General features: G+C 37.9%; 1 protein-coding gene across 7 annotated transcripts in view; it reads left to right on the forward strand.

The window, feature by feature from the left end:
- The window catches only part of NSD3 (nuclear receptor binding SET domain protein 3), a 113,164-nt gene that overhangs the window by 13,470 nt on the left and 72,688 nt on the right, over positions 1–27,006 (forward strand). Inside the window, exons 3-4 of one of the 7 annotated variants that reach the window (XM_077769495.1) lie at positions 294–428; positions 1,626–1,772. The exons of 5 other annotated variants lie outside the window; for them this stretch is intronic. The gene's annotated coding sequence lies outside the window, so the exon portion shown is untranslated. The remainder of the gene's footprint in view (positions 1–293; positions 429–1,625; positions 1,773–27,006) is intronic. One more of the 7 variants, XM_077769496.1, reaches the window with a different exon arrangement.

A 27,006-nucleotide genomic window follows, 5' to 3' on the forward strand; every position in this document is an offset into this window, starting at 1 on the left:
CCCTGATTAAATTATTATCTAAATTTTTTTTTGCGATGGCCGTATCTCAGAAGCCTCTGAAACAGAAATTGAAAGGAAATAAAAGATATGCCTAATGGTCACCTCTTCATTTGTCTTCTTGAAATCTATCTGTATGACTGATTCCTGGTTTTGCTTCTGTTAGTCCCTTTTTTTTTTTTAAACAGTCTAGCCCCTCAGTCATTGTATCCTATTACCCTGTTTTATATTAGCTTATCACTATCTGAATATCTAAGCTCCATGAGACTAGAATCTTATTTCCTTTGATTTCCCAGGACCTAGAACAGGATATGGTATATAGTTGGTGTTCAGTAATGAACCCTGTGACAAACAAAACAAAACAAAGAAGGATTCTGTGAAGAATAAGATATTTGGCATAACATGCCAGTTGGAGTCTGGCAATAGGCAAGGTGAGACTCAACTTTTGATTATTTTATTGATGCTGGTGTGGGTAATTTAAGGTAATTAATTTTTTTTTTTTTTTACGTTTATTTATTTTGAGAGCAAGAGGGGAAGGGGCACAGAGGGAGAAAGACTTCTAAGCAGGCTCTACACTGATACAGTGCAGGGCCTGATGTGGGGCTTGAACTTACAAACTGCAAAATCATGATCTGAGCTGAAGTTGGACGCTTAACTGACTGAGCCAGCCCCTAAGATGATTAATTTAGAATGATTTTGCATAGAAATGTTTCTCTGTGAACTCTTATTTTAAACACAAGCTCTTGTTGGGGCCGCTGGGTGGCTCAGTTGGTTAAGTGCCCGGCTCTGGATTTTGGCTCAGGTCATGATCTCATGGTTTGTGGGTTCAAGCCCCACATCAGGCTCTGTGCTGACAGTGCGGAGCCTGCTTGGGATTCTGTCTCCCCCTCTCTCTGCCCCTTCCTGCTCACTCTGTCTCTTTTTCTATAAATAAATAAATAAATAAATGAATAAAAACAAATGTTAAAAAAGTTTAAAACAAGCTTTTGTCTAGACATACACATATGTAGTAAATAAATCCCATTCACATAAAAACATCATAGAGTTGACAAAATGGAGGGGAAAAGTGAGAAAATATTTCCATGGTCAGTTCTTGAGTATTCTGCCTCATTTTGTAACTTCTTAGAGATGAAGGGTTTACTCAGAATCATTTGTATACCATTGGCTGAAATAGTAGGAGAACTACCTGCTCCTGATTTTCCAGTGTGTTGCTTTGACTTATGATCTATGAGTGAACATTGCTGGGTAGCAGACATAGGCACTTTAACTGATACAAGCAGTATTTGGCTAATAATGGTTTGAGTTATTTGCAGATAGTTGGAAATCAGATATTCTTTTACAGTAAATAGGTGATTTAATTTCTAATTTTAAAATGGCAGCATGGTAAGTGTGGAAAGGATTTTTTTTTTTTTTTTTTACTATTTATTTCTGTGCATACTCTTAGATAGTAAACAGTGGCTTAAGCTGTGAATGAAAGCCTTTATATTTAGGGGAGTTATCATTATTTACCTTTACAAAGTATGTTTCCACTTAAAGGTTATTCATCAGAAGAATACTGGCTTAATGTAGTATTTTTTGGATGGCTACGTGAGGCTTTCTTTTTTACCTTGTTCTTCTGTGTTTAACAGGTTTTTAAAAAATGGTTCTTACCATAGTGCTATCTTTACTAGTGCAGATTTTCTCCACCTCCCTCTACATATTTTTGTGAAAAATGGTCACAGAATCCTGTGTGGCCCAGTGATATCACTTGTCAGAAATTGAAGATTTTAAAAACAGTAAGTATTTTAGTAATAAAAGGACCTATAACATTATGTCATGTATGGAATGGCTTTTCTGCCATTTCATTATTCGTATCACACCTATGACTAGAATGAAAGTAAACTCTGGAGCATAGAAAGCAGCAGTGACTGTGCCAACAAAATGGGAAGAAGTAATTTCCTTTTCTTCTGCATATGTAAAAGGTGGCAGCAACACCCTACCAGCAATTTAAATCTAATGGCTTTTTCTGGCTGTCCAGGGATAAATTGTAGGTCACATTGGTATGTTTGTCCATAGGCAGAAATATTTGTGTTGTGATAGGGTAAGACTTTTTAAAGTGATATTTCTGTTTCAGATTCTCCAAATCTTGGGTTAATGAATCTATGGTAATTCCCCTCCTCACTGTTATGTGCTTTATAGGGTTGTTAGTGGAACTAAGGACAACAAAGTGAGGGGAAATGCTTTCAGAGAAGACTCCATTAGTTTCCTGTTGCCTCTCTAACAAATGATGTCAGACCGAGTGGCTTAAACACAACAACATTTAAAACAACAGGATTTCCTGTCTCACAGTTCTGGATGTCCGAAGTCCAATATGGGTCTCACAGGGCTAAAATTAAGACATCAGTAAGGTTGTATTCCTCAGGAGTCTCTAGGGGAAGAATCTGTTTTCTTGCCTTTTTCCAGCTTATAGAGGCTGTCTGCATTCCTTGGCCTATGGTCCCCTTCCTATACTTTGGAAGCCAGAAGTATAGTGTCTTCAGATCTCTTCTCCCTCCCTTTTTCACTTACAAGGATCCTTGTGATTACATTGGCCCTACCTAGATAATCCAGCATACTCTCTCCATTGTTAAAATCCTTAATCACATCTGCAAAGTCCCTTTTACCACAGGTTCTAGGGGTTAGGAGGTGGACATGTGGTGGGGGTCATTATTATATCACAGCCTCTGTGCAAGTTGAAGATGTTGATTTTGTTAATTATAGTAATAAGGGATGTTTTATGAAGCAATAAGCATTGCCTTTCTGAACTAATACAGGCATGATAGAAAAGTGGTTTAATGATCAGTGAGTATAGCATGTGGTAAAGAGTGCAGGTCATGAAGTAAGACTGCCTGGGTTTGACTCCTGGCTCTATCACTTATTAAATGTGTGGCCTTGGACAAGACATCTAACCTGTTTTTCAGTTTCCTCATCTGTAAAATGGAGATGCTAACATTCAGTTTAGAGAGTTTTTCTGAGAGTTAAATGTCGTAATTCTTGTCAAGCACTTGGAACATCACATCAAAAGTGCTTAGTAAATGATACTGTTTTACTTAAAGCATCTTTAAAGTATTTTTCATTTGAAATTTAAAGAAATCCTTACGTAGATTAAAATCTGGGTCTATTCTGAGTTGAATTTTTTTTTTGTTAAACATTTTGAATACTCATAAACATTTCACAGATGTTGGGAAAATATCTGTGCATATTAGTCATTAAAAACTAGGGTACAAGCTGAGTAAATATGAGTATTTCCTTGATTCATGATTGGTGAATTGTATTTTTTCTTTTGTAAAACATATTAAAATTTTTATATAGAGTCTACAGAGAAGCAAAAGGTAAAGCAAAAAAGAACAGAAGTCATCCATAATTCCATTCAGAGATAGTAAACATTTACATTTTAGTGAACATCATTTTAGGATAGTACTTCTCAACCCTGGGGTGATTTTGCATCCAAGGGGACATTTGGCAATGTCTGGAGACATTTTTTGATTTTTAGTACTGGCAGGTGATTCTGCTGTCATCTAGTGGGCAGAGGCCAGGAGGCTACTACACATCCTACAATGCACGTGACAGTCCTCCACAATTAATTACGTGGCCCAAACTGTTAGTAGTGCTGAGGTTGAGAAACCTTGTTTCACAGTGTGAACTCATTGATAAATGTATTGCCTTCTTAGTCTAATTCTCAATCATATATTTGAATTTTGGATCCCTTTTTATCAGTGAATTACACAAAGTCTAGATACTGAAGACTAAATTTCAGTTTTTATACACTGAAACAAAAAAAAAACAACAGATTGATTTTGTTATATACCTACTGCTTTGAATAATGTGATCCCTAGTGTTAATAGTTTACATATGCCTGTGGAATTATTAGATTCATGGTAGTGAGCTTCATATTAAATGTGATTATGTAAATATTTAGAATCCTGGGGGGAAAAATCTCGTCAGTCAGTGACTCTTGTGTGATGTGTTTACATTCTGTATTTCTAGCACTTAATGAAATGTCTTCTACTCTGATATCTGATGTAAAGATTATTTGATAAAATAAGACTGCATAGTAACTTTTGACAAAGTTTAAAAATAATTGGGTCAAATTTTGTTTTGTTGTGTTTTCCTCTTAGTGACCTGATTACCTGTTACTAGTTTGGTTTTTTGTTGGACATATGATCATAGCGCAGGTACTTTCTAGCTTTATTCATGACCTTAAGAAGGAAAAAGCAAATCTGTACAGTCAGTTCTAATAAATGTGTGCTGCTAACAGTCTGTGGTATTTCAGTAATACTAGTTAGTGGTTATAACTCATATTAATATATTTATAGGGACACCTGGGTGGCTCAGTGGGTTGAGCGTCTGACTTCGGCTCAGGTCATGATCTCATGGTTCGTGGGTTTGAGCCCCGTGTCGGGCTCTGTGCTGACAGCTAGCTCAGAGCCTGGAGCCTGTTTTCAGATTCTGTGTCTCCCTCTCTCTCTGACCCTCCCCTACTCACACTGTCTCTCTCTCTCAGAAATAAATAAAAACATTAAAATTTTAAAAAAATTTTTTAATGTTTATTTCTGAGAGAGAGATAGAGTGCAAGCGAGTGTGTGAGGCAGGAGGGGGACAGAGAGAGAGGGAGACACAGAATCTGAAAACAGGCTCCAGGCTCTGAGCTAGCTGTCAGCACAGAGCCCGATGTAGGGCTCAAACCCACGAACCATGAGATCATGACCTGAGCCGAAGTCAGACGTTCAACCAACTGAGCCACCCAGGGGCCCCTAAGAAATGTTTTTAATAAAGTATTTACATCATTAAGCCAATTCTATGGCCCTTTACTGTGATACTCCCTTCTGTTTACAATTGGTTTGTATATTGATAATGAGTCAGGCACTGTAGTTAGCCTGGAGGTTCAGAGATGAAGTAGGCCACTGTCCTTAGTATAGACTTCCAGTCTTCCCATACTGTCTGGCGTCTGAGTTGTTTTTATTTCTCTAAAGTATATAATTTCATTACATGCTGATAATTTAGTTTTGTAACATATCAAGAAAGGCTCTTCTAATAATCTAGATATTTGAAAGCTATGATATTAGAGGCCAAGTTTTGTTTTATTTATTATTTTTAAAAATTTTTTACATTTATCTATTTTTGAGAGACAAAGCATAAGCCGGGGAGGGCAGGGAGAGGGGGAGACACAGAATCCTAAGCAGGCTCCAGGTTCTGAGCTGTCAGCCCAGAGCCCGACACAGTGCTCAAACCCACGAACCGCGAGATCATGACCTGAGCTGCAGTTGGCTGCTTAACTGACTGAGCCACCCAGGTGCCCCAGTTTTTTTTAAGTAAGCTCTATACCCAACATGGGGCTCGAACTCATAACCACAAGATCAAGAGTTGCGTGCTCCACCAACTGAGCCAGCCAGGCACCCCAAGAAGTCAAGAAAGTTCTTAGCTGAAACCCTTTTAGGTAATGGTTAATAGAGATATTTGCAAAGTCTCCTCTCCCTTTCCTTAGGCTAGGACTTTTTCCCCCCTAAGTCTGGAAATGTTTGAAGTCCCTAGTATCCTTTCCCACATCTCACAGCTTCTTAACCCTGGGTGTTTTCTTTTGCCTTCCAGGTATTTGTCCCTTTCTGATATCAGTGACACTGTCTTGCTCATCTTTTATCTCTAGTACTCAAAACTAAACATAGTACAAATACTTGATATGAAATGAATAAATGAATCTTAACAGGAGCAATTTCTGCACCTCATCTCCAGCATTTGCCCTTTATTGCTTTTCTCTTTCCAGTAATAATGTAACTGTACAATTGCAGGAAATCGCTTCTCAGCCTTTTGGCCAAGATCAAGTGTACAATTGCAGAAGCCATGTCCAAATTTTTATCCCTGTAACTTTAGTGCTGATCCCAGTGTCTGGTAAATAATAGATGCTCAATAAATATTTGTTTTACTAAAGAAGCTTGTGTAGGTTGGGGTAGGGACAACCTGAATGCAACTTTTGTTCTTGTTCCCATTGCACTAGCACCAGAATGGGAAGGAAGGAGGAGCTGGCATGAACTTGGCTCATTGCCTCAGCCCACAGAGGGCAATTAACAGCAGCTGGCATCCAGAATTGATGTGATAAAATATTGTTTTACCATTATTTCTTTCATAAATGTTTTCAGATCATGTTTGCGCATGCGCACACACGCACACACGCACGCGCACACACACACACACACACACACACACACACACACACCCTTCCTTTAGGTTAAGATAGCTCTTTACAGTGTATTAAATGCAATGTTAAAGTATAGGTAGCATGCTGTGCCAGCAGAAGAGGGTACTTGGCCTGGCTTCAGAGTGTGTGTGATGTGTGAGGTGGTCTGGAAAAGCTTCTTGGAGTATTTTAACACACCTGAATAGAATCTTCAAGCATGGGTCGATGAGAGAGAAGATGCTAGACTGGTGGAGGGCAAGATGGGAAAGCTGCAGCAGCAGGAGAGGAGGCTGGACAAGTAGGCAAATCAAGAAGGTTCTTCTGCTATTTGGATTTTATCCTAAGGCATGGAGAGTCATGAGAAGTTATTTAAATTTAAGGGTTTTTGCTTTTCTTTTTAAATACTGTCAGTGCTATAGAGAGCAGATTGGAGGTGAACAACTTGGGAAGCAGGAAGAACAGTTTGGAAGTTGATGCTCTAATCCAGATGAAAAATGGTAAGACAGAGCCAGTGAATATAGCAAGTATTGGGTACATTTGGAAGAATGTTCGAAGGTGGAATCCAGCTTTGTTTTATTTATTAGTTTATCTTCTCCCAGTCTGGAGACTTGTCTTTTCACTTTGGCATATAGGTTATTAAAATTAACATTGTTGATTTTATCAATCACTTAAATTCTTTGTGTATCATTTAAGAAGTCCTTCTACCTTGAGTTTGTAAAGATCTCCTGTTTTATGTTTTAGTTTATTCTTTAAAAGTTTATAAGTTTTACTTTTTATGTTTGGTCTTCAATCCACCTGGATTTGGTATCCTTATGATAAGGATCCAATTTTTTTTCTACATGGATGAGCAGTTTTCCATACCATTCTTATTTACTTTGAGAGAGAGAGAGAATGAACATGGTAGGAACAGAGAGAAGGAGAGAGAGAATCCCAGGTATCCTCCACACTGTCAGCACAGAACCTGATTACAGGGCTCAATCTCAAAATCCTGAAATCATGAGGTGAGCCAAAATCAAATGTTGGACACTTAACTGACTGAGCCACCCAGGTGCCCCTATCTGTATCATTCCTTGAACCTTCTCTCCTTCCCAACCTGCAGGGCTGTTTCTGTTACATGCCAAATTCCCATATAGGCTTGAATGTATGTCTAGAATCTTACTGTTTCATTGTTAATTACTGTAGCTTAATAAATGTGTAAAGCTTTTTATTTTAAGCACATTTAACATGTGTACAAACTAGTCATTCTTTGAATGGATATTGTAGACTTTATTGTTGAGGAACAAATGCAAATCCTTTCTTGATTTCTTTTAGACAATTTTTTTCAAGATATCATTCACATACCACACAGTTTTCCCCTTTAAAGTGTACAGTTCTGTGGTTTTTAGTATATCCACAAGGTTGTGCAACCCCACCACTAATTCCAGAACATTTTCATCACCTCAAAAAGAGATCCCATCCCCATTAGCAGCCAGCCTCCATTTCTCACTTTTCCCAGTCCTGGCAACCATCAATTTTATGTCACTATAAATTTGCCTATTCTGGATATTTCATACAAATGAATCATACAATATGCAGCCTTTCATGACAGCATTCTTATTTAAATTGAGTAAAATTGATAGATTAGTAGGGCATTCTCTAGGAATCGTACTATCTGAGAAAGTAGGACAAAAATATTGTACCTTAGTAGGGAGAAAGAAGAGGAAATCTTACCAGGATTTATTTCTGTCTTGTTTTTATTATTTAAGCATCAGATTCATATTTTACTTCTCCACTGTTGGAGAATATGGCTTATCTTTTGCTTAGTTGGTAATGAGTAAATGTCATGCAGCAAATTCTGCAAGGATTTTGTTCTTCTGTTGATACATCTTAAGTTTATTAGATATAGATGGAATGAGACTACTTTGATTTGGATGTCTGTAATTGTATAAAAATGACACAATTTGCTTTATGTCTTGGTGGATAAGTGAGTAAAATCACATGAAAATATAAAGGGGATACATTCTTTCCTGAATTTTTTATTTTTTTTTAACACAAGCAGATTTTCCAGTTTAACCTAGAAATTAGTCAGCAAGCTCAGAGTTCTTTTTAAAAGGCTACCTCGGAAAGTACCGTTAAGTCAAGATACCCAGATAAGGTTTACTAATATAGAACATTTATTTAACATGCTAAAATGTTGTAAGCCTTTGTGTCATTTGGCGAACTGATGATTTATTAGTGTAATGACTGAAAAATAGTTCAGAAAAGAAGATCTTTTCCCCTAAGTCATAGCATTAAACTTTCAAAGAGTTAGCCTCAACCAGAATGGTAGTAAATGCCTTTAAATGCTTCAGAAGTTTGACCAGTAGTCTTTTCAAATGTCATCATTTTGACATCCTCAAATTTTCAAGAAAATATCTTAGAGAAACTAAAAACTTGTTTAAGTACCTATAGAGTTAGGTATCATTATATAATGGCCTCAAAGTCTTAGAAGTCCAAACAATTGCATTACCTTGGGAATGTAACAGATTGTTTGAGGAAGAATGCCCAAATTTCAGTGAGAAATAATTTGCTTCTCTACCACTGTGGTTATAGCTATGGTTGACTGTGACTACCAAATATGTAACACTTAGTTACTATTAAAAGTACTTTATTTTGTTTGTGGGTAAAGAGTAAATATTATAATGTGTTACAGTTTTTGTTCCCTTAAAGGATAAGATTATCTAAAGACAAATGGAACAACCACTTTCATTTGTAATTTTATTCATATTTCCTTACTAGAAATTTTCAAACAAGATCCATTTTGTTTGGAAGGTTGACATTTGGTTGTGTAGTCACTGTACCAGATTCAGTTATTATTTTTTGTCTATAACAGAGCTAGATTAGATGCTATCAATTCTAGCAGCTTTTAGTGAATAAAAGGTAAACATTGTTCATTTCCTTTTGGTGCTATAGAGACGTGGTCAAGTTCTTAGAACCAAATGGTTGCTTTTTCTTTCTTTTCCATAACCTCCACCCTCACCCTTGCTGCTTTTTTTTTTTTTTTTTAAGTTAAAATGTAGGAAGGCTTGTGAAGGAAGAATATTGATTTAGTGTAATCTGCATCCTCCTCATGCTTAATAGTAGCAGCTTGTGTTTGCTGATTATTATATCAGTGTGTGTTTGGGCTCTTTTTAAAAATATTTATCTCCTACTTATTTCCAAAAAGGTTGAATGGTTTATAGTTGAAAAACAGATAAAATAAAGCAAAACAACATACCTCTATTCTTTTTTTAACAGTACACCTTTGTTATTATTAACAGTTAAACAATTTTTGAATTGGTCTCTCTTAAAACTCTGGCATTAATGGATTTGGCCACTTATAAATTAAGCATGTTTTTCAAATTTTTACTTTAAAGAGTCTCAATTTTCACCCATGCAAACCTATTTACTTAAAATAATGAATCATATTGAAAAAAATTAACTCATGTTTCTCATTTTCTTTTTGGTGTAAATTTGGGGGGAAAATAGTAAAATGAAAATCTCCCTTGATGCTGTCATCCAGAAATCTTCACATTCTGTCATTAAGTATGAGTCATAGTTGAAGAAGTTTTTTTGGGGGGGGGAGCACGTATGTTTGTATGTATTAAATTGATTTCAAATACAAGATCTGATTGTCAAACATGAGTGATCATTCAGTTAGAAATGAGTATATGAATATATTTGGTAGCTTTCTCTTGTTACATCTCAAAGAATATATATACCTAAGCTTGCCTTTATGTACTATATTTTAAGTTTTTGCTTTATGACAAAATTACACTCTAATATTTTAACATTATGTGTCTTTAGATTTTTTTTTATTAATGTTTGTTTATTTTTGAGAGAGAGACAGTGTGAGTGGGAGAGATGCAGACACAGAATCCAAAGCAGGCACCAGGCTCTGAGCTCTTAGCACAGAGCCCGATGCGGGGCTCAAACTTACAAGCCATGAGATAATGACCTGAGCCGAAGTCGGATGCTTAACTGACTGAGTTACGCAGTAACCAGGCGCACCTAAAAAAATGTTTTAATAATGTTTTGCTGCAGGAATCACCCAATAGTAAAAACGCCAGGTTTTCAAGAACCAGTGTAGCTGGTTCATTACTGTAGATTGTGTACACTCCATTCCTAGTACTGTAGAAACACACATAGACTGGATTTATCATAAACCTTGAGAAATGTTCCTTTCAACGCTTCACATAAAAAACATCTGGGGGTGCCTGGTGGCTTAGTCGGTTAAGCGTCACACTTTAGCCCAGGTCATGATCTTATTGTTCATGGGTTCAACCCCGACACTGGCTTCTGTGCTGACAACTCAGAGGCTGGAGTCCACTTCAGATTCTGTGTCTCCCTCTCTCTCTGCCCCTCTCCACTCACACTCTGTCTGTCTGTCTCTCTCAAAAATTAATAAACATTAAAAAAAATCTGGATCCCTTATTTACCTAGGATAAAGGAAGACCATTCTCTTCCTCTGTGTTGTGGAAGTCACGTTCGTTATATTCCATTATATTTCTTTAGCTGTTAAAATTTCTAATGTTGATATTATCAAGTATGCTTTGTACTTTGTTACGATTGATAATTAATGGGATAGCTTTGGAAAATAAAAGTTGATGTTTGTGCCAATTCAGTTAACTATGACTATAAAAATTGTATTTTAAGAGCTTCTGTATTCTGAATTTCAGATCTACAGTTTTAATAACACTAGGATTTTACGTAGTATTCTTATTGGGAGTATTTTGATATCTTTTGGTCTTTTGTTGGATTCATAGACTCTGGAAATTCATTTGGCTTCATACCAATCCCTTGGGGCTTTAATAAGCCTTGCTAGGGAAGGTTAGCCCAGAACTAAAGATAATCTCAGTAGTGTCTAGGTAAGCATTTTACTTGATCTTAGCCAAAAGGCTGAGAAGCAATGGGGTAAACATTTAGAAGTCAAATTTTGCCCAGGATATTACCTGAGGAGACTTTAACTACATTTATATTCTCTTGTATTCTGTATGGAAAGATCCTCAACAACTGTTCAAAGCATCTCATTTATATGTAATAACTCCCTTAAGTTTACACAGTTAAGTTTAAAAGACTCATTAAGCCCCTCCTCTGAGCCTTCACTTTGGGCTCTAGAAGCAAATGGATGAATAAAATTATTTCCTGCTCTTAAGAAAATCACATAAACAGATTGTTTCAAGATTAATTCTTACATAGTATATGTTAGATGCATTGTGTATCTTAGGAACATAGAGGAAAGTTACTCAGACTAGCCTAGAGCGTAAGTGACTCCTTTTTGGAAATGACTTTCTGAGCTCAGAAAATGGTTAAAAGTCAAGCAAAAAAAGTATGAAAGGTCATATTAGGCATCAGGTAACATTGGTAAAGGCACAGTGATATGAAATCATAGTGTATACACTAATTCTCAGTAGTTTAACTTTACTAGCATACAAAAGTGACTGGAGGTTGGAGACAACAAACAAAAACAGAGGGGCGCGTGGGTGGGTCATTCCGTTAAGTGTCTGACTCTTGGTTTCAGCTCAGGTCATGGTCTCACAGTCTGTAAGATCAAGCCCTACATCGGGCTTTGTGCTGAGAGCATGAAGCCTACTTGGGATCCTCTTTCTCTGCCCCTCCCCCATTCATGCTTTCTCTGGCTCTCTCAAAATAAGTAAATAAATAAACATTTAAAAAAAAAACAGAGGCAGAGTTTATCATAAATTGTTTGCCTGTCGTGGTTTCATTTACTTGGAAGTAATACTAGAATGGGTAGAAGATAAACACCATTATTTAGTCTCCCACTGAACTGTTAACTCTGGGGAGTGGGATTGGTGAAGTGTGAAGTGTAAACTGTGAGTGTTTTTGTTGTTGTTGTTGCTATATTCTTGATATACTAGGGATTTTGAGAAGTTAGGTTTGAGAAATTAGCCCTCAAAGATTAGCCATTATTATTATTATTTTAGTAGTTCAAAATTAAAACATACCATCTTTATCAGGGGATTTATTAAGGACAAAGTTGTGAGAATTTTTGGTTGCCTCTACTGAGTGGTTTTAAAATTGTTGGGTGAGTGGCGCCTGGGTGGCTCAGTTGGTTCAATAGTCTGACTTCAGCTCAGGTCATGATCTCACAGTTTGTGAATTCGAGCCCCATGTCAGGCTCTGTGCTGACAGCTCAGAGCCTGGAGCCTGCTTCAGATTCTGTGTCTCCCACTCTTTCTCTGCCCCTTTCCCACTTGTGCTCTGTCTCTCTCTCTGTCTCTCAAAAACAAACAAATGTAAATAAATAAATAAATAAAGTGGGGTGCCTGGGTGGCTCAGTCGGTTAAGTGTCCAACTTTGGCTCAGGTCATGATCTCACAGTTTGTAAATTCGAGCCCCATGTCAGGCTCTGTGCTGACAGCTCAGAGCCTGGAGCCTGCTTCGGATTCTGTGTCTCCCTCTCTCTCTGACCCTCCCCTGCTCATGCTGTCTCTCTCTCTCAGAAATAAAGAAAACATTTAGGAAAAATAAAAAAAATAAAAAAATTGGTCGGTGAAAACTGCCTAACTTCCAAATCCTACCTGTCTTTCATGGCCTAAATACCTCCTTGCTTAATGAACATTGTTCTTTCTCAAGTGTCAATTGTAATTGTGATGGTAACACAGTTTAATTCTTAGTCACCTTCTGATTCACATTGTTCACGTTATTTACTATTTTATGACTCTTGCCCATAAAATCTTGTTTAGTTTACTAAAGAGATTGTAAATGCCTTTAGGTCAGAGATCAGGTTTTTCACAAGTTCTGTGTGCCCAACGTTGCACTGACTGATAATAGTCAACAAGTACTGAGCTTTAACTATACTCCAGGTACCGTCCAAAGTACTGCTCACAGATTAGCTATTAATTCTTAACAACAGTTCTGTACAAAGTAGGCAATTGTAAATATCTAGTTTCTGGATAAGGAAACTGAGATTTAGGGAGATTAAGTTGCCAAAGTCACATAGTTAACAAGCCTTGGATTAGGGTTTTGAACCTAGCAGTTTGATTCTGAGCCTATATTTTCAATCATAGTGCTCACTAGAGAGCCATCTGATTCTTTAAGGTCTTAACTTTTTAGATCAATTGGTGTGTCTGCTGTTTGAAGGTTGACTGCCAGACTCCAGGACATATAAAAATCACTAGAGGAATTTATAGTCCTAAAATATCTTTCTTTTACCAATTATCAAAGTTGCTTTCTTGATGAAAAAGCATGGCTCTATTCTCACTTCTACTTTCTAGAAAAGATAATAATGTGGAACATTTGGCTTAGTTGGTGTCAAGTTTTATCTGTTTTGTTTTATTTTTAAGTAATCTCTGTACCCAATGTGGGGCTTGAACTCAGAACTGTGAGATCAAGAGTCGTATGCTTTACCAACTGAGCCAGCCAGCCGCCTTAGTGCCATTTTAATGCAGGCTTTTACCACCTTAAGAAGCTGTAACTTTTTTTTTTTTTAATTTTTTAATGTTTTTTATTTATTTCTAGGAGAGAGAGAGAGACAGCGTGAGCAGGTGAGGGTCAGAGAGACAGGGAGTCACAGACTCTGAAACAGGCTCCAGGCTCTGAGCTGGCAGTCAGCACAGAGCCCAACGCGGGGCTCGAACCCACGAACCACGAGATCATGACCTAAGCGAAAGTCGGACGCTTAACCGACTAAGCCACCCAGGCGCCCCTGTAACTTTTTTTTTTTAAAGAACTTCTTCCAAATCCTAGCCAAATTATTTTCATTTTTTTGCAAACTTTTAAGAAAGTTAAAAGAATATTATAGTCAACACCTAGGTTAGCCAATTGTTAATATTTTTCTCCTTTTAGATGTGCTTTTTTAATCCGAGGACATTTGAAAGTTGTGATCCCTTGGCACTTTAAATATTTCAGTTTGGCCCTTCTAAGAATAAGGACATTCTCTTACATAAACCAAACACTATTATCATATCATTGAAAATTAATAATTCCATTAAAAAATTTTAAAATTTATTTATTTTGAGAGAGAAGGGCAGAGAACGAGAGGGAGACAGAGAATCCCAAGCAGGTCATGCACCATCAGCATAGAATAGCTCTATTTTTTAATAGCCAGTTCATATAAAATTGTAAGTTTTCTCCAAAATAACATTTTTTAACTGTGTGTATTTAAATATGTGATTTCATCAGAGTTCATTCATTACATTGGGTTTTTAAATCTTGTCTTTTAAAATGTAGAAGAAGCAGGGGCGCGTGGGTGGGTCCATTGGTTAAGCGTCTGACTTAGGCTCAGGTCGTGATCTCACAGTTTGTGGGTTCGAGCCCCACGTCGGGCTCTCTGCTGACAGCTAGCTCAGAGCCTGGAGCCTGCTTCGGATTCTGTGTCTCCCTGTCTCTCTGACCCTCCCCTGCTCGCTTGCTCGCTCTCTCTCTCTCAGAAATAAATAAAACATTAAAAAAATTTTTTAAATAAATAAAATGTAGAAGAATCAATCCATCTTTTGTTTATAACATTAGCTTTTAAACATTTTTTAAATTTCTGTTTATTTTTGAGAGAGAGAGAGAGAGAATGCGAGCAGGGGAGGGGCGGAGAGGGGGTAGACACAGAATCCGAAGCAGGCTCCAGGCTCTGAGCTGTCAGCACAGAGCCTCACACGGGACTAACTTGTGAACCGTGAGATCATGACCTGAGCTGAAGTCGGATGCTTAACTGACTGAGCCACCTAGGCACCCCTGACTTTTTAAAACATTTAAAAACAACAACAAGAACAACAACAACAAAGTTTATTTATTTTGAGAGAGAAAGAAAACATGAGGGGGGAAGGGGCAGAAAGAGAGGGGAAAGAGAGAATCCCAAGTAGGCTCCACAGAGCCTGACTAGGGGCTCAGTCTCCAGGATAGTGAGACCAAGACCTGACCCGAAATCAACAGTCAGTCGCTTAACCAGCTGAGCCACCTGCGTGCCCCTATAACATTAACTTTTTTGAAGAGCCCAGGCCAGTTGTCTAAGTGAATGTTCCACATTTTATGTGTGTCTGATTGTTTGCTTATTGTGAGATTCAGTTTAAGCACTGGGAAGAATACTTAGGAGATGCTGCTGCTAATGAATTCACATCATGAGGCACATAATGCCAGATTGTCCTGCTTTTGGTGATGCCATGTTTAATAACTTGTTTAAAATGATCCCTGCCAGATCTCTCTATTGTATGTATTTCTGTTTGCAATTATTTAAACTATCATTCACTTTTCTCATTTTTGCTCAGAAACCCTTAGTGAGTCTGTTTGCATTTCCTAGAATGTAAGAATAAAGGATGTTTGAGGCTCCTGGATGGCTCAGTTTATTAAGTGTCCAACTTTTGACTTCAGCTCAGGTCTTGATCTCATGGTTCGTGGGTACGCGTGTTTGAACCCTGAGTTGGGCTCTGTGGTGATAGTGCAGAGCCTGTTTGGGATTCTTGTTCTTCCTCTCTTTATTCCTCCTCTGCTCACCTTTTCTTTCTCTCTCTCAAAATAAATAAACTTAGGGGAAAAAAAAAGAATAAAGGATGTTATTTGTTAGAGAACTGTTTTGTAAATATTTTCTTCCTGCCTATAATGCACCTTTCTGTTTTTTTTCTCTGTAATTTTTGAAGTGTTTTTATTTATTTTGAGAGAGAGCAAGCATGCACAAGCTGAAGAGGGGCAGAGACAGGGGGGAAAAAGAGAATCTAAAGCAGACTCCATGCTGTCAATGCAGAGCCCAGCGCAAGGCTTGATTTTAACAAGCATGAGATCATGACATGTGCCGAGATCAAGAATCAGACACTTAATGCATTGAGCCACCCAGGTGCCCCTGTAATTTTATTTTTTAAGTTTAGTATAGTTAACATAAAATGTTAGTTTTAGGTGTACAACACAATGATTCAACAATTACATACATTACCAAATGCTCTCCAAAATAAGTGTAGTTACCATTTGTCAGGATACAAAAATATTACAATATTATTGACTATATTCTTTTATGTTGTACTTTTCATCACCCATATTCCTCTCTGGGAACCAGCAGCTTGTCAATTTAGGAGCAGTTTCTGAGGTTCTTTTGTTTTTGTTCTTTTGTTGCTATTCTGACTGATGTGAGGTAGTATCTCATTGTGGCTTTGATTTGTAATCCCTGGTGATTAGAGTGATGTTGAACATCTTTTTCTGTGTCTGTTGGCCAAAAGTATGTCTTTGGAAAAATGTCTATTCAGGACCTCTACCTATTTTATTTATTTATTTTTTTAAAGTTTATATAATTTTGAAAGAGAGAGAGAGAGTGCACAAGAAGGAGATGGGCAGAGAGAGAGAGGATAGAGGATCCAAAGCAGTCTGTCTGCTGACAGCGGAGAGCGCAATGTGGAGCTTGAACTTACCAACCTTGACATCATGATCTGTGCCAAAGTTGGATGCTTAACCAACTGAGCCACCTAGGCACCTCAGGACCTCCACTCATTTTAATCAGATTGTTCTTTGGGGGGCATTTAGTTGTGAGTTCTTTACACACACAGACACATTTATTTATTTTAGAGAACACAAGCAGGTGAGGGGGCAGAGGGAGAGAGAGAATTTTAAGCAGCCTTCATGTTCAGCACAGAGCCTGATGCAGGGCTCAATCCCATGACCCTGGGATCATGACCTTAACCAAAATCAAGAGTCAGATGCTCAACCAACTGATCTCCCCAGGAACCCCTGTATTTTGCATATTAACCCATTATCAGATATATCATTGCAAATTATCTTTTCCCACTCAGTAGGTTGCCTTTTTGTTTTGTTGATGGTTTCCTTTGCTGTGCAAAAGCTTTTTAATTTAATGTAATTCCAGTTGTTTATTTTTGCTTCTATTTCCCTTGCCTGGGAAGACCCAGAATAATATTGCTAAGATCAATGTATAAGAGTTTATTGCCTGTAAATTTTTTAGGACTTTTTCTGGTAGGAATTTTCTTTTATGAGTTTTATGGTTTCAGGTCTTACATTTAAGTCTTTAACTCATTTCGAGTTTATTTTTTTTTGTATGGTGTAAGAAAATGATCCAGCTTCATTATTTTGTGTTAGGCTATCCAATCTTTGCAACATCATTTATTGAAAAGGCTGTCTTTTCTCCATTGTATATTCTTGCCTCCTTTGTCATGCATTTATTGACCGTAAAAGTGTGAGTTTATTTCTGGGCTTTCTATTCTTTTTTCTTCCTTCTTCTTCTTTTTTTTTTTTTTTTTCCCTGAGAGAGAGGCAGCATGAGCAGGGGAGGGTCAGAGAGAGAGGGAGACACAGAATCCAAAGACAGGCTCCAGGCTCTGAGCTAGCTGTCAGCACAGAGCCTGACGCGGGGCTCGAACCGACGAGCCGTGAAATCATGACCTGAGCTGAAGTCGGACGCTCAACCGACTGAGCCACCCAGGTGCCCCTGGGCTTTCTATTCTATTCCATTGATTTGTGTGTCTGTTTTTGTCCAGTACCATACTATCTTGATTATTGTAGCTTTGTAGTATAGTTTGAAATCTGGGATTTTGATACCAAGGATTATGAATGTGATGATTGTGTTCTTTCTCAAGATTGCTTTGGCTATTCTGGGTCTTTGGGGTTCCTTACAAATTCTAGGATTATTTTTTCAAGTTCTTTGAAAAGTACTGTTTTGATTGGGATTACACTGCATCTGTAGATTTCTTTGCGTTGTATGGACATTGAAAAACATCTCAGTTATTCTGTTCCATAAACTTGGTATATCTTTCACTTTATTTGTGTCGTCTTCAGTTGCTTTCATCAGTGTCTATAGTTTTCAGAGTGCAAGCATTTCATCTCCTCAGTTAAATTTATTCCTGGATATTTTATTCTTTTTGACCAATTATAAACGGAATTGTTTTCTTTTTTTATAATTTTTTTAAATATTTATTTTTGAGAGAGACAGAGGGACAGAGTATGAGCAGAGGATGGGGAGAGAGAGAGGGAGACACAGAATCTAAAGACTCTAGGCTCTTAGCTGTCAGCACAGAGTCCGGTGTGGGGCTCAAACCCACGGACTGCAAGATCATGACCTGAGCCGAAGTCGGATACCCAACCGACTGAGCCACCCAGGTGCCCCAGTGGAATTGTTTTCTTAATTTCCCTTTCTGCTACTTCATTAGTATGTAGAAATACAACAGATTTTTCTACTTGTTGATTTTGTGTCTTGCAACTTTACTGAATTCATTTATTATGTTTTTGGTGGAGTATTTAAGACTTCCTATATATAATATTATGTTACCAGCAAATAATGAGTTTTACTTCTTCTTTATCAATTTACATGTCTTTTATTTCTTTTTCTCGTCTTAATTGCTGTGGCTAGGACTTCCAGTACTACACTAAATAAAAGTGGCAGAAGTACGTATCCTTCTCTCTTTCCTGATTTTATTTTGTTATCTTTCTTTTTTTTTTTTAATGTTTTATTTATTTCTAGGAGAGACAGAGAGAGACAGCGTGAGCAGGGGAGGGTCAGAGAGAGAGGGAGATACAGACTCTGAAATAGGCTCTATGCTCTGAGCTGGCAGTCAGCACAGAGCCCGACACGAGGCTTGAACCCACGAACCGCGAGATCATGACCTAAGCGAAAGTCGGACACTTAACCGACTAAGCCACCCAGGCGCCCCTATTTTGTTATTTTTCTATAAATTTTTTTAAGTTTATTAATTTTGAGAGAGAGAGCACAAGTTTGAGAGGGGGAAAGAAAGAACTCAAACCAAGCTCCACGTTGTCAGCACAGAGCCCAGTGTGGGGCTTAGACTCCCGAACCAGGAGGTCATTACCTGAGCCAAAATCAAGAGTTGGACCCCTAACTGACTGAGCCACCAAAACGTCCCCTTTCCTTTTTTTTCTTTTCTTTTTTTTTTTTTTTTATAAAGGAAAAGCTTTTAGCTTTTTGCTGTTTAGTATATTGTTAGCTGTGAGTTTGTCATGTATTACCTTCAGCATGTTGAGATATGTTCTTTGATACCCATTTTGTTGAGAGCTTTATCATGAATGAATGTCAGATTCTTTTCTGCATCTATTGAGATGTTCATATGATTTTTATCCTTCATTTTGTTAATGTGTGTCATGTTAATTGATTTGTAGATATTGAACATCTTTGCATCTCTGGAACAAATCTCACTTGGTGGTAAATTGTTGAATTTGATTTGCTAATCTTTTGTTGAGAATTTTTGCATCTGTGTTCATTGGGTATATTGTTCTGTCATTTTCTTTCTCTTTTGTAGTGTCTTTGTCTAGTTTTGGTATCAGGATAATACTGCCCTTGTGGAATGAATTTGTAAGTATTCCTTCCTCTTCTGTTTTTTTGGAATAGTTTGAAAAGAATAGGTATTAACTCCTCTTTAAATGTTTAGTAGAATTCACCTGTGAAGTCATCTGGTCATGGACTTTTGTTGGGAGTTTTTAGATTATGTGTTGAATTTTATTATTTGTAATTGGTCTATTCAGGTTTTCTTTTCTTTCTCATTCTCATTCAGTCTTGGAAGATTGTATGTTCCTCGGAATTTATCCATGTCTTCTAGGTTTTTTGATTTGTTGCCACATAGTTTTTCTAGTAGTCTCTTCTAATTCTTTGTGTTTCTGTGGTGTTGATTGTAACTTCTTTCATTTCTTTTTTATTAAAAAAAATTGTTTAGGAGTGTCTGGGTGGCTCCGTCTGTTAAGCATCCGACTTCGGCTCAGGTCACGATCTCGCGGTTTGTGGGTTTGAGCCCCGCATCGGGTTCTGTGCTGACAGCTCAGAGCCTGGAACCTGTTTCAGATTCTGTGTCTCCCTCTCTTTCTGCCCCTTCCCTGCTCATACTCTGTCTCTCCCTGTCTCAAAAATAAACATTAAAAAAATGATTTAAAAAATTGTTTAATGTTTGCTTATTTTTGAGAGAGAAAGAGACACAGAATGTGGGCAGGGGAGGAGCAGAGAGAGGGGGAACACAGAATCAGAAACAGGCTCCAAACTGTGAGCTGTCAGCACAGAGCCTGACATGGGGCTTGAACTCACAAACGATGAGATCATGACCTGAGTCGAAGTTGGATGCTTAATGGACTGAGCCAACCAGGTGCCCCTTCTCTTTAATTTCTGATTTTATTTATTTGAGTTCTCACTCCTCTTATTGTCTGGCTAAAGTTTTATCAATTTAGTTTATCTTTTCACAGAACCTGCTCTTAGTTTCATTGATCTTTCCTGTTTTTTTTTTTTTTTTTAGTTTCTATTTCATTTATCTTTTATCTATTTCATTTATCTGAAGTTTCATCTTCATTTATCTCTGATCTTTATTGTTTCTTTTTTCTACTAGCTTTGGCTATATTTTCTTTTTCTAATTCCTTTAGATATAAAGTTAAGTTATCTATTTGAGATTTTTGTTTCTTGTGGTTCGCCTGACTTGCTATAAATTTCCCTCTTTGGAACTATTGCATTTCTATTTTAATTTGTCTCCAGATATTTTTTTTATTTCCTCTTTGATTTCTTTCTTGACTCCTTGCTTGTTTAGTGGCATGTTGTTTAGCCTCTGTGTGTTTGTATTTTTTGCAGGTGTTTTCTTGTAATTGATTTCTAGTTCTATACTATTGTGGTCAGAAAAGATGTTTAATATAATTTCGGTCTTCTTAAATGTATTGAGACTGCCTTGTGGCCTAACATGTGATCTATCGAATGTCCCATGTGCACTTGAAAAGGTGTGTAGTCTGGCTTTTTTGGATGGAATATTCTATATGTGTCTGTTAAGACCATTTGCTTTATTGTGTCATTCAAAACCACTATTTGCTTATTGATTTTCTGTCTGGATGATCTATCCATTGATATAGGCAGGGCATTAGAGGGCCCTATTATTATGATTTTATTATTTTTTTATTGTTATTTGAGAGAGAGAGCAGGCAAGTGGAGGAGAGAGGCAGAGGAAGAAAGAGAGAGACTCTTACGCAGGTTCTACACTCAATGCAGAGCCCGATGCAGGGCTTGATCCCATGACCCTGGAATCATGACCTAAGCCAAAATCAAGAGTTGGATGCTCATCCGAATGAGCAGGACCCAGGTCCCCCTTAAGTCCCCTACTATTATTGTGTTACTGTCAAACTTCTCCTTTTATGTCTGTTAATATTTGCTTTATATATATTGGTGCTTTTATGTTTGGTATATCGAATATTTACAATTATTGTAGCCTCTCATTATATAACAATGCTTTTATTGTTATGTAATGCCCTTTGTCTCTTGTAATAGTCTTTCTTTTAAGGTCTGTTTTGTCTGTTAGAAGTATTACTGCAGTTTTTTTTTCCTTCTATTTGTATGGAATATCTTTTTCCACTTCACTTTCAGTCTGTACGTGTCTGTGGGTCTTAAGTGAGTCTCCTGTAGACAGCATAAAGATAGGTCTTGTTTTTTTATCCAGTCTCAGCTACCCTATGTCTTTTGGGACTTTTAGTCTATTTACATTTAAAGTAATTATTGATAGGTACATACTTATTGCCAGTTAATTGTTTTTTGGTTGTTCTTGTTCTCTGTTACTTTCTTCTCACAAGAGTGCTTTTCCCTTGTGATTTGATGACTTTTTCAGTGTTATGCTTGGATTTTTTTCTCTTTTTGCACATCTATTATAGGTTTTTGGTTTGTGGTTACCATGAGTTTCATAAATAACATCCTATGTGTATGGTTGTTTAAGTTCAAACATAGTCTAAGAACACTGCATTTTTAGCTCCTCTCTCCCATGTTGTATGTATATGATATCATATTTTATATCTTTTTATTTTGTGTATCCCTGACTAATTTTTGTAGATATAGTTGATTTTACTACTTTTATCTTTTAATCTGCATACTAGCTTTATAAGATTGACTACCTTTACTTATGTTTGCTATTACTGGTGAAATTTTTTCCTTTTATAATTTTCTTCTTCTTATGCCTTTTTTCCCTACTTAAAGAAGTCCCTTTAACATTTCCTTTTTCCCCTTTTAACATTTCTTGTAAGGCCAGTTTAGTGGTGATAAAACTCCTTTAACTTGTTTGTTGGTGAAACTCTATCTCTTCTTCAATTCTGAACAGTAACCTTGTTGTATAGACTATTTTTGGATGTAGGTATTTTTCTCTTTCAGCACTTTGAATATATCATGCCACTCCCTTCTGGCCTGCAAAGTTTCTGTTGAAAAAAATCCGTTGGTAGTGTTATGAGATGTCCTTGTACATAACTATTTGCTTTTCTCTTGCTGCTTTTAAGATTCTCTTTCTATTTTTAATTTTTGATATTTGAATAATAATGTGCCTTGGTGTGGATTTCTTGGATCCATCTTATTGAGGCTTTCTTTGTTTCTTGGACCTAGATTTCCTTTCCCAGGTTAGGGAAGTTTTCAGTTATTATTTTTTCAAATAAATTTTCTGCCCCTTTCATTCTTTTCTTCTTCTTCTGGAGCCCCTATAATGTGAATGTTAGTATGCTTGATGTTCTGTTCATTTTTTAAATGTTTATTTATTCATTTAAGTAATTTCTACACCCAACATGGGGCTGAAACTCACAACCTCGAGGACAAGAGTTGCATGTTCTTCCTCCTGAGCCAGTCAGGCACCCCAACCTATCCTCATTTTAAAAAAATTTTGCTCTTCAGTTGGAGTACTTTCCATTACCCTTTCTTCCCGAGATCTCTGATCTGTTCTTTTACTTCCTCTAATCTGTTATGATTCCCTCTAGTATATTTCATTTTAATTATTGTATTCTTCAGATCTGATTCATTCTTTTTATATTTTCTGTCTCTTTGTTGAAGTTCTTACCGAATTTATCTATTGTCAAGCCTGGTTAGCATCTTTATGACCGTTACTTTGAACTCTTTATCAGATAGATTGCTTATATGAATTTTGTTTAGTTCTTTTTTGGAGGTTGTGTCTTATTCTTCCACTTGAAACATATTCCTCTGTCTTCTCATTTTGTCTGGCTTTTTATGTTTGTTTCTGTGTATTACGTACATCAGCTATGTTTCCTGGTCTTAAAAAGTGGTTGTCTTATGTAGAAGGCATCCTGTAGTACAGTCCCCCTTGTCATCAGAACCACATCGTCCCCTCACTCCTTGTGTCTTCCTGTTGTGACTGGGCCCTCATTGCTGTGGGTGTGCTGCTGGTGGGTGGGCTGGCCATTAGCCCAGCTATCAGCAGTAACCAGCCATAACTACTGCAGGTGCACTGGTGGGCAGTGTTGACCCAATGCAGGGCTGTCCCTAGGTCTTCTGGCTGCAGTGCAGTCAGTTCCATCACAGCTGACCAAGAGGTTCAGCTGTGGCTGCTGAGGGCATGCTGGTAGGTTGGAATGGCCCCCTGCAAAGCTGGCTGAGCAGCTTGACCACAAATGCTGTGGGCATTCTGGTGGGCAGAGCTGGCTCACCCCCTTCCCTGGGGCAGAGGTCATTTGAAGGGGTGCTGGTCCTAGACCATGGCTGCCTGAAGGTTGTGGTGGGGTGGTATTAATTTGGGGGGAATGTCGATCCTGATCAAGGCTACCCACTGGGTGTTGGTGGGGTAGGAGCTGCTTTGGAGGGGCTCCAGTTGGGATGGGTGAATTGGATGGGGCATGTCCACAGGGGAACTCCAGGGTGAGCAAGCGGTGCTAGCAGGGTAGATGGAGAGTGTCAGAACTGGTTCCTGCAAGTGTCCAGCCAACTAGGCTGAAAGGAGGGCGAGAAAAATGACTTATCAGCACTCCATTCCTGGAGAAAGCTGTTACAGATCCCTGCCCCTCTGACGTATGTCTTAAATCTCCAGAAATCTCCTTCGTTATAACCTAGGCTTTTTCAAACTGCTGCTTCTGTGCTGGGTCTCAGACCAAGTGCTATAGAGTGCTGGCCCTTTAAGAACAAAGTCTTGGTTTTCTTTTTTCTTTTTTTCAGTGTTTCATTTATTTCTGAGAGACAGAGAGAGACAGCGTGAGCAGAGGAGGGTCAGAGAGAGAGGGAGTCACAGAATCTGAAACACGCTCCGGGCTCTGAGCTGGCAGTCAGCACAGAACCCGACATGGAGCTCGAACCCACAAACCTTGAGATCATGACCTGGGCCAAAGTCGGACGCTTAACCGACTGAGCCACCCAGGTACCCCAAAGTCTTGGTTTTCTATAGCCCTCTGGATCTCCCAGAGTTAAACTTAGGATTTTCAAAGCCAGACATTATGGGGGTTTGTCTTCCTGGTTGTGTCGTCGTCCCCGCTTGCTCCCCTCCTCAGGGAGGACTTTCTGTGCCTGTGATATCCCTCCCACTTGTAGGTCACTTCACCAGGGGTCTGGTTCTTGACCACATTTCTGCCCCTCCTACCCTTTTCATTGTGTTCTTCTCTTTTTGTCTTTAGTTGTGGGCTGATCTGTTCCATTAGTCTTCAGGATGTTTTCAGAATGAGCGGCATGACATGTAGCTGTGGTGGTGGTATGTCAGTGGAGAAGGGGAGCTCAGGATCTTCCTACTCTGCCATCTTCCCCCATTCTCATGGCTACCATTCCTAATCACCTTTTTTCTTTTCTTCACAGTGTCCTTTGAAAAGCAGAAGTTTTAAATATTGAAGTCCATTTTGTCTATCTCTTCCTTTCATAGCTCATGGTATTTATTTAGAAGAATCTTGGCCTAACCCAGTGGTATATTTTGTCCCATGTTTTATTCTAGAGATTTTATGGTTTTGACTTTAGTATTAGGTTTATGAACTAATTTTAGTTATTTTTGTGTACATTATAAAGTAAGGGTTGAGGTTCACTTTTTCTATACTGCTATCCAGTCAGTTGTTCCAGCCCCATTTGTTGAAACTACTGTCCTTTCCCCTTGAATAGCCTTGGCACCTTTGTAGAAAATCAGTTGACCATGTAACTATGGATATCAATATTTTCAATATTTGTTTATTCATTGCTTTTCATAATAAGCATAACACATTTTTACCAAACAAGGAGTTGGTGGGTAAGGTTATGCTGTAGGTTGATATCCCCAGAAATCTGGAAGGTAAATGGAGGTATATGAATTATAAGCCCTTAAAGGACAGAGTCTGTTTCTTTCATTTATTAATTGAAGAATATTTAATAAGACATATATGGTCTCTGCCCATCTCTGTCTTCATAGAACATGCAGTTGAGTAAGGGAGACAGACAATAAGAAAGTAAACACAAGTTTGTATAATTATATTTTGTTAAGTCACTATAAAGAAGAAAAAACAGGCTTAGTTGGTAGAATGAGCATAGGACCTTGAAAGCCTCTCAGAGAGATTATGTGTGTTCAGGTAGCTGGAGTAGCATGTGCAAAATTTCTGATTACAAAGATTAAGTTAACACATTTGAGAAACTGAAAAGAAGCCCGTGTGCTTCTTTTCAGAATGCTGTGCTTGCAGCAGAGAGTGTTGGTACATGACTTTGGAAGTGTAAACTGAGGGCTGACCATGCAGGGGCTTGCTGGCCAAGCTAAGTAGTTTGTAGTTTATTTGAGTGCATTAGGAAGGCACTGAAGGTTTGTTCTTTTGTTTTTGCTTAAGACTGTAACTACTGTCTAGATCAACACATTAAATAAAAGTAGCAGCTCAGAAACCTCCATTAATGGTCTTGTCCAGTGTTTATAATCCGTCACCCACCCTGCCCACCTTCCAGTAAGCAAGTACTATCCTGACAGATGTCTCCATATTGTTAGTTTTAACTTTACCCTGTTTTTGAACCTTATGGAAATGGAATCATCGTGTCTGGCTTCTTTCATTCAAAATGACATTGTGAGAGTCATCATGTTGAATGTAGCAATAATTCATTTTTCTTGCTGTATTTTGAGGGATAGTTGAGTGATTGGGTTAGTTTTTAAAAGGCAACTGGCTGTTATATGGGAAGACAGATTATGAGAGGCAGGAGAAAAAGCATAAAGACTGGGAAGGTAGCTATGGAATAGACAGAGTGAGGAGCTTGGACTAGCATGAAGAAGAAAAGATATGGAATGAAGTAGACAAATATAAAATGTATATTTTGGAGATAACACGCAGGGAGTTTAATGATACACTGGGTAAGAACAGGAATGAGGATAAGGGATGTATCATAGTCCCAGGTTTCTGGTTTGGGCAACTGATAGATGGAGGTTTCTTTCCACCCCCACCCCCGTAGGAAGGACTGGAGGAAGGACACGTTCAAGTAGAATAAAAACTGAGTTCATTATTAGGTCTTTTAAAATGTTTGTGATGTATGAGGGAAGCTCTCAGACATGCATTTGGATTGTGGCTATGGAGCATATTGGAAAAAAGTGTAAAATAGGGATAATTTGCAGATTATGGGGCAGCTGTCATGTAAAGAGTACTATATTAAGTAAGAAGGTTTGAAGTTTGCCGTTTTGTTCAACTTCTGTTAGCCGTTTGTGTGATTAAGGGCAAACCACTTGACCTTTTTGAGAGCCATTTCTTTACATCTGTAAAATGGGAATAATACTTTGCTTCATAGGGTTAAACAAAGTGTATCGCTTCTCGGTCTTTTGGCTAAGATCAAGTGTAGGGTTAAACAAAGTGTAATATGTGAGCAAGGCCACATTTTATAGTTATTTGGACCAGTGGATGCTCAGAAAACTTATTCATGCATATAAAATTTGAGTTGGTAGGAAAGTCAGATTATGGAGACCTCAGAAGGCCTTGGTATAATATGGAGCCTTAGAGTTCTTAGTATGGGAATAGATTTATCTAAGTTTGGTTTAAGAACACATCTTCTAAATGCTATGTAGGAAGAAGTTAAAGATGAGAAATATCTAGAAAATCAGTTGTCATAGTTGAAGATTAAGGTGCTGAGGGCCTGGCCTGACATGGATGTAGAGATCAAAGAACAAATCACAGATTTCAGTGGAAGAAACTACAAGATTTGTTCAATGCCTCATTTTATGCCTTAACAGCAGTGGGGG

Source organism: Crocuta crocuta, unplaced genomic scaffold (assembly GCF_008692635.1).
Source record: "Crocuta crocuta isolate KB4526 unplaced genomic scaffold, BGI_CrCroc_1.0 scaffold698, whole genome shotgun sequence".
Lineage (NCBI taxonomy): Eukaryota > Metazoa > Chordata > Mammalia > Carnivora > Hyaenidae > Crocuta > Crocuta crocuta.